General features: G+C 38.1%; 1 pseudogene; it reads left to right on the forward strand.

The window, feature by feature from the left end:
- Positions 1-1,843: 1,843 nt before the first annotated feature.
- LOC131230915 (probable cyclic nucleotide-gated ion channel 20, chloroplastic) lies at positions 1,844-4,554 on the forward strand (annotated as a pseudogene).
- The last annotated feature ends 1,869 nt before the right edge of the window (positions 4,555-6,423 follow it).

A 6,423-nucleotide genomic window follows, 5' to 3' on the forward strand; every position in this document is an offset into this window, starting at 1 on the left:
CATACCATTTGGGTTGTGCACAAGTGGGTGGTAAAATAGCTTGAGTAGCATTGAAGCATTGCAGGAGTGCCGCATGGATAAGTAAGCTGAGGAGTTAGCAAGTCCATGACAAAAAGGTGGAATAAGAGGTGGAAGTTGAGATCCCCAAAGTTCTTAGAAGATGGGAAGCATCAATATAGAGGCTTGTCAGCTTATAGAGAATTGGGTCTTGAATAGGAATCATTCAGGAAACATGCTTCATAAAAGCCAACCCTAATTGGTGGAACAAGTCTGAGATGATGATGATTAAACTTTATGTTAATTGTAGTACTTGCGTTGCTAATATATTGTTGATCAAAAACATACGTGTATGTGATTATTGACGCATACAACTGTAAATATTATCTTGTTTGTGGTTTTCTCTACATGTTAATATTCAACATTACTCTGTGTGGAATCCCTTGTCACCACCACTCGGATTTGAGTTCGAGTCAGTAGAAGCAACCAAAACACTTTCTTTAACCTCTATTTGTTGGTATGTCTTGGTGTTGCAGATTTGTTAGATTGATGTCATATTCAACATATTCTTTATCATTCTATTAGAATGTCAGATAACTACTAGCCTGGGTATTTACTACAATATGATAGGGCTGCAATTTCGTTCAGGTCAACTCAAACCCAACTGACCCAACCTGAGTTCGGGACAGGTTGTGTCGGGTTGTCAGGGTCCTCTATTGGGGTTAGGGTTAGAAAACTCCAACTTGATTTGGAATAGGGTTGGGTTAGGTTTGAAAATTTCAGTTCGGGTAGGGTTGGGAATAATCACGTGTTTGAGTTGGGTTGGATCGAATCAGGTCAGATTGGGCCAGTTTAGGGAGCATAGATAAATTTGGGTTGGGCACCTCTGGTTGGAATATGGGTTGGGTTGGGTTCTCTCGAGGTCAAGGTTGGGCTTGGGTTGACCCTCAACCTGACCCAACCTGCCTAAGTTGCACCCCTGTAATATGATGGCTCTGTTTAGTGAAACATTGCCATATCATATATTAACCCCAACTTTGAAATAATTCGAGTTACTGACGCATCATTGATGTCATGTATAATGAAAACTGCCCATTGGCCTGTAATAGGCCCATAACTTATTACCATTCGCATGGATGTGACGCTGCCCGGTCATAGTTTAAACAGCCTGGTAGCAACATGCTAGCTGGCCGATAAAGGAGCAGTTTGATGTCAGGTGGGCAGCAAGTCACGAAACTTTTGACAAGTGATCATGAGACTTCCCCATTTTGGCTTTTGCAAATCCAACTTCACTCAATAACAAGGTATTCCATCATGGTAACTGTTACAATATGGGCTGTAATGGGCATTACAATTTTTTTTTTTTTTTTTTTTTTTTTTCACAAAAAAAAAAAAAAAAATGTTTCTACCCCGGCCCAGTACCAGGCTGTCCCAGGCATATATATATATATATATATATATATATATATATTCCCGTAAGGCATAATTGTTACCACAATTACCATTGTGTATGGCCATTACGACCATAACATAACGGAATACCTTGCCTAATAATAATGTGATTTTTGAGCCATAGCATTTAAAGCTTGCTTATTGTGCTTTGGTGATGATAATTGATCCATGGGTCCAATCAAGCTTTTTTGGGTGTTCAAATTATGAACCATCTTCTTCATCAATATGCCTGTATGATTCCTTCACACTACCACTTATTGCCACAATGTCTTTTGATTTGGAACATGGTTCTACAAACTTACGACTAAGTATATTGTGTTTAAGCCATGGATTTAAGTGGTGGGTTCGGAGTGTGACTCACCTGGAGATCGAAACCAGTACTTGGTCCCATGTAAGTGTGGGGACTCATTTCATTTGGACCGAAATCGATATAACTCGGACATTTACTGAGTTGCATCGGATGATTTTTCAAACCATATTTAATCATGGTTTAAGTGGCTCCTGTGATAAAGTCTTGTTATGTATTATTCGATGACAAACAATGCATTGGACATAACATCATGAATTTTCCTAATTTTGTGCCTTATTAGAAAGACAAACTCGCATTGTATCACAAGGGCCCACTGAATGAGATCACAAATAAATGCAAACCCGTGACGAGGCATATCATTCTTATCTGTATATGGGTGCTCCCAACTCGCTATTCTCTTTGAGTTTTATGCCTTCATTTATCCTTTCTGCTCATTGCTTGTAAGATATCCATGAGTAAAGTTCATGTGCATGAGAGTTCACAATATCCTAGCATGCTCGTTTCTGGCCTAAACTATGAATATGGAAACAAAACAAGTTAAATGCGATTGGATATGTTTTTGTACAAGTCATGTATCACAAAATCAGAATGTGCAGCTGTTTGGTGGCATTTTTCCAATCCCTCCTACTTGTTCAAAGAACCTAAAACCATATTGATTTGCAGGTGCATATTTCCACAGAAATGGAGGATCCCCTCTTAGATGCTATCTATGAAAGATGGAAGCAAAAACTGTATATACAAGGAAGCTAGCAAGGTACTGTATCAAGGAGCTCCAATTGACAAGATGGTTTTCATTGTCCGAGGAAAAATGGAGAGTGTTAGAGATGGAAACCCAACCCCCTTGTCAGAGGGTGACGTTTGTGGGCAGGAGCTACTCACATGGTGTCTTGAGCATTCTTCAGTGAGCGGAAGTATGTGCTCAATGCCCATCTTATTCGTTCTTTTATTGCACAGCTTAAGGTAGAGTAGATCTTTAAATTTAAAACTAATACTAACTCCAACTCCGAATCAGTGATCTGAAAGTTTTTGGAGACTTGGCAAGTGTTTGTGATTCATTAATTAGCATATGAGATATATGATGCTCGATCGAGCGAAACTGCAATATTTGTTCTACCCAATACTGGTACATCTGGGGCCCACCTTCAGTTACCTAACTGATTGACCAATGGACTATCCTAAATATCTATCCTATAGATGATCCTAGTTGTCTGATGGGAATGGAAAATTACCACAAAGGTCCATTTTGATGGGGCTCAATCCAGCAGTTAGGATTGCCCAAATCGGGAAGGTTATGAGGTATGGAAAATCATGGGGTCCACCATATCAATGATTGGATCATGGTCAGACCCCATTGATGCAGTTCACTTAGCCAAGGAAATGCTTAATTGAGTGTTGTATATTTCCTCTAAATGTATGGCCCCCTTGCTTGTAACCAATTCATTGTTCATTTGGTTAGTGGAAAATAGGTAACCAAATGTCGAAATCTTTGTTAACTAGGCCTTTGCCAAGATATTAATAGTTTTAAATAGTGGTTTCAGTGTGCAGCTTGCTTGGAAACTGCAACCATACCTATTTCTCCATTTTATTGTTTCGGACTGCTTTGGTCCTGTTTCGGTTTGGTGACTTGCTTCATTGCCCATCTAAACCGAGACAACTTGGCTGAGTTGACTCAGTTTTGGAAGATATTTAGAATCATGATTTAGAGTCTTCATGTTTTATTGCTTTGTCAGCTTGTGCCCATAAATTGCTTTTCATAACTATGAATTTACCAATCAAGTTCTTGCTGTGTTGAGGTTGATCTTTATTTATTTATTTATTTATTTCAGATGGAAAGAAAATCAGGTCATCGGGACAGCAGTTACTTTCTAACAGGACTGTGAAGTGTTTAACAAATGTGGTAGCTTTTGTGCTGCAAGCTAATGATCTGAAAGAAGTCGCCGCCACTTTTGCACCATTGTTGCAGAGCCCACGTGTTAGGGGCCATAAGGTTATACATAATTGGATTGCATAGTATTTGTAATTGTTCATTTATATGAAAGTATTGTCTAATCATGTAATATTTACTTAACAGTAAAATTTTGTTGCACAAACCTGAAATAATCACAGTTACAACATGATATTTTTGTTTACTGCAGTGGTGAGAGGATTTGGATTTGTAGCCCAGAACATGACCTTTGAAAACTCGGCTGGGCCCAACAGAGGAGAGGTTGTGGCGCTTGTCAGCGAGTCGGACCACTAAGCATTTTACAAGTGCAGCTTTCTCGGCTACCAAGCTACCCTCTACGCAAGGTGGCACGGACAATTCTACTGGGATTGCGATATCTTATGGTACCATCGACTTCATATTTGGAAGTGCGGTCGTAGTGTTCCAGAACTGCAAGATATATGCTCGGAGTCGGCCTGATGGGCAAAGCATCTCAATTATTGCCTAGGGAAGTAGCTGCCTGAGTAATTCGAATGCAAATTCTGGGTTTTCAATCCATAACTGCAAAATTGCAGCTGCACTGGATCCTGCACTCATGAGAATGCCATTGAAAGCGTACCTTGGTCAGCCATGGCAAGCGTATTTGATAGTCGTGATCATCCAATCATCATTGGGTGATCTGATCAACCCCGCCAGTTGGTTGGATTGCGACAGAAGGTTAGCCCTAAAAAAATTGTATTATGGAGAGTTTAAGAATACTGGGCGGGTGCAGATACTGTAAAGAAAGTCAAATGGAGCTAGTACCATATTATTAGTAGCCAAGCTGAGGCAAATAATTTCACTGTAAAAGCTTTGATTAATGGTGATACATGGTTACTGAGAAGGATACTATTTATTCCAGGCTTGATTTGAAGAAATATATATAATCTTATGTTATTGCATTGTTTATTGGAATAAACGATGCAATAGCATAAGATTATATATATTTCTTCAAATCAAGCCTGGAATAAATGGTATCCTTCTCGGTAACCATGTATCACCATTAATCAAAGCTTTTACAGTGAAATTATTTGCCTCAGCTTGGCTACTAATAACATGATACCAAGATTTCTTTGTACCATTTGTGTTTATAAGAGAAACTTTTTAGAGCTTTGATTAATAGTGATACATGGTTACTGAGAATTGGGATACCATTATTTATTCCAAGCTTGATTTGAAAAAATATATAATCTGATGCTATTACATTATTTATTCTTTGTAATGATAAATCCATTTGTGTTTAGAGTATCTCTCTGATGTTAGTGTAGACACGCCTGACTATGGTCCATGATCGATTGCTCTAGAATATAATGGATTGCAATTAGAGAGGAACCTGGAACCTTAAAGACATGTTTAAGTCTGTATAAGTCCATACATGTCCAACCTAGAACACCCTCAACCCAATCGGAACAGATAGGGCCTCATCCAAGCCTTCTAAACACAAAAGTAAAGAAGGAATGACACTTTGTAGGCAGTGTAAATCAAATTCTGCTAGCTACTTTTATTCATCTAGGAGTTCTGACATGTGCCAAAAATGAACAACATATCAATTGTACATTAGACTCGGGTTAAAAATATAAAGTGGAACTCTCTTTTCTCCTTTCTTGGCTGCCAATTATCTCTAGATGAACAACAAGTCAACATTGAGGTCTTGGTATCGATCCCTATTGGGGGTGGCTAACACTGAAGTGTGAACTGACAGTGGGGTGTACTAACAAGCTAACCGGAAAAAAAAAGAAAAAGAAAAAAAAGTCAACTACGTTTCAAAATTTTGGTCAAAAAGAGGAAATTGAATTTCTACTCAATTTTCATTACCCCTAACTTAAATTTTTTTTTTTTTCCATAATTTTATAATCAATGGCCAATCAATCAGTTGATAAGATAGGGTGAATCACCACTAATGAAAATTGGATTTTCACTTTCAATGACTCGCTTTATTATGATACCATTTCTATATATATATATATATATATTTCTTAACTCTTTATCATATCTACACTTATCACTTTTATAACTATATTTTTGAGGGAAAAAATATTAAAAAAATAATTTACTTTTTTTACCTTTAATTTTGAAATAAATTATTAAGACTATCACAACGAATGAAAAATTATCATGTGTCCCAAGAGTTTCCAAGAAGAGACCATAACAACAAATCATGTATTATTCACCCTTAGTCTTCACTTAAATTACAAAATGTCATCACCTCAACCTATTTAAACCTCTTACTCTAGTCATTCTCCACATTTCCTAGTATCGTATGAGTTATTCAAGGACTCTTTGTGTACAAGTAGAACGACCATTAGTGTTAAGATCATTATCTCAGCTCTTCAGTCGAAGGTGATGAGAAAGAAAAACGGTGACATGGGTACTTTTATAGATGCATTGGTTACAAAGGGAAAAAACACTTGGTGAGTAACGTCAATATCAAAGTAATCGAGTCACTGAACTGGTTCAATTTGAGCTGGGTTTGATACGAGTCGAGTCGAGCTGGGGCCAACTCGAACTCAGCTTCGAACCGAGTTGAATTGAGCTTTTTCGAGTCGAGTCAAGTTGGGGCCAACTCGAACTCAACTTTGAATCGAGCCTTTTCGAGTCGAGTTGAGTCGAGCTGGGGCCAACTCGAACTCAGCTTCAAATCGAGTTGAATCGAGCTTTTTGAGCTGGGGCCAACTCGAACTTAGCTTCGAACCGAGTTGAA

Source organism: Magnolia sinica, chromosome 17 (assembly GCF_029962835.1).
Source record: "Magnolia sinica isolate HGM2019 chromosome 17, MsV1, whole genome shotgun sequence".
Lineage (NCBI taxonomy): Eukaryota > Viridiplantae > Streptophyta > Magnoliopsida > Magnoliales > Magnoliaceae > Magnolia > Magnolia sinica.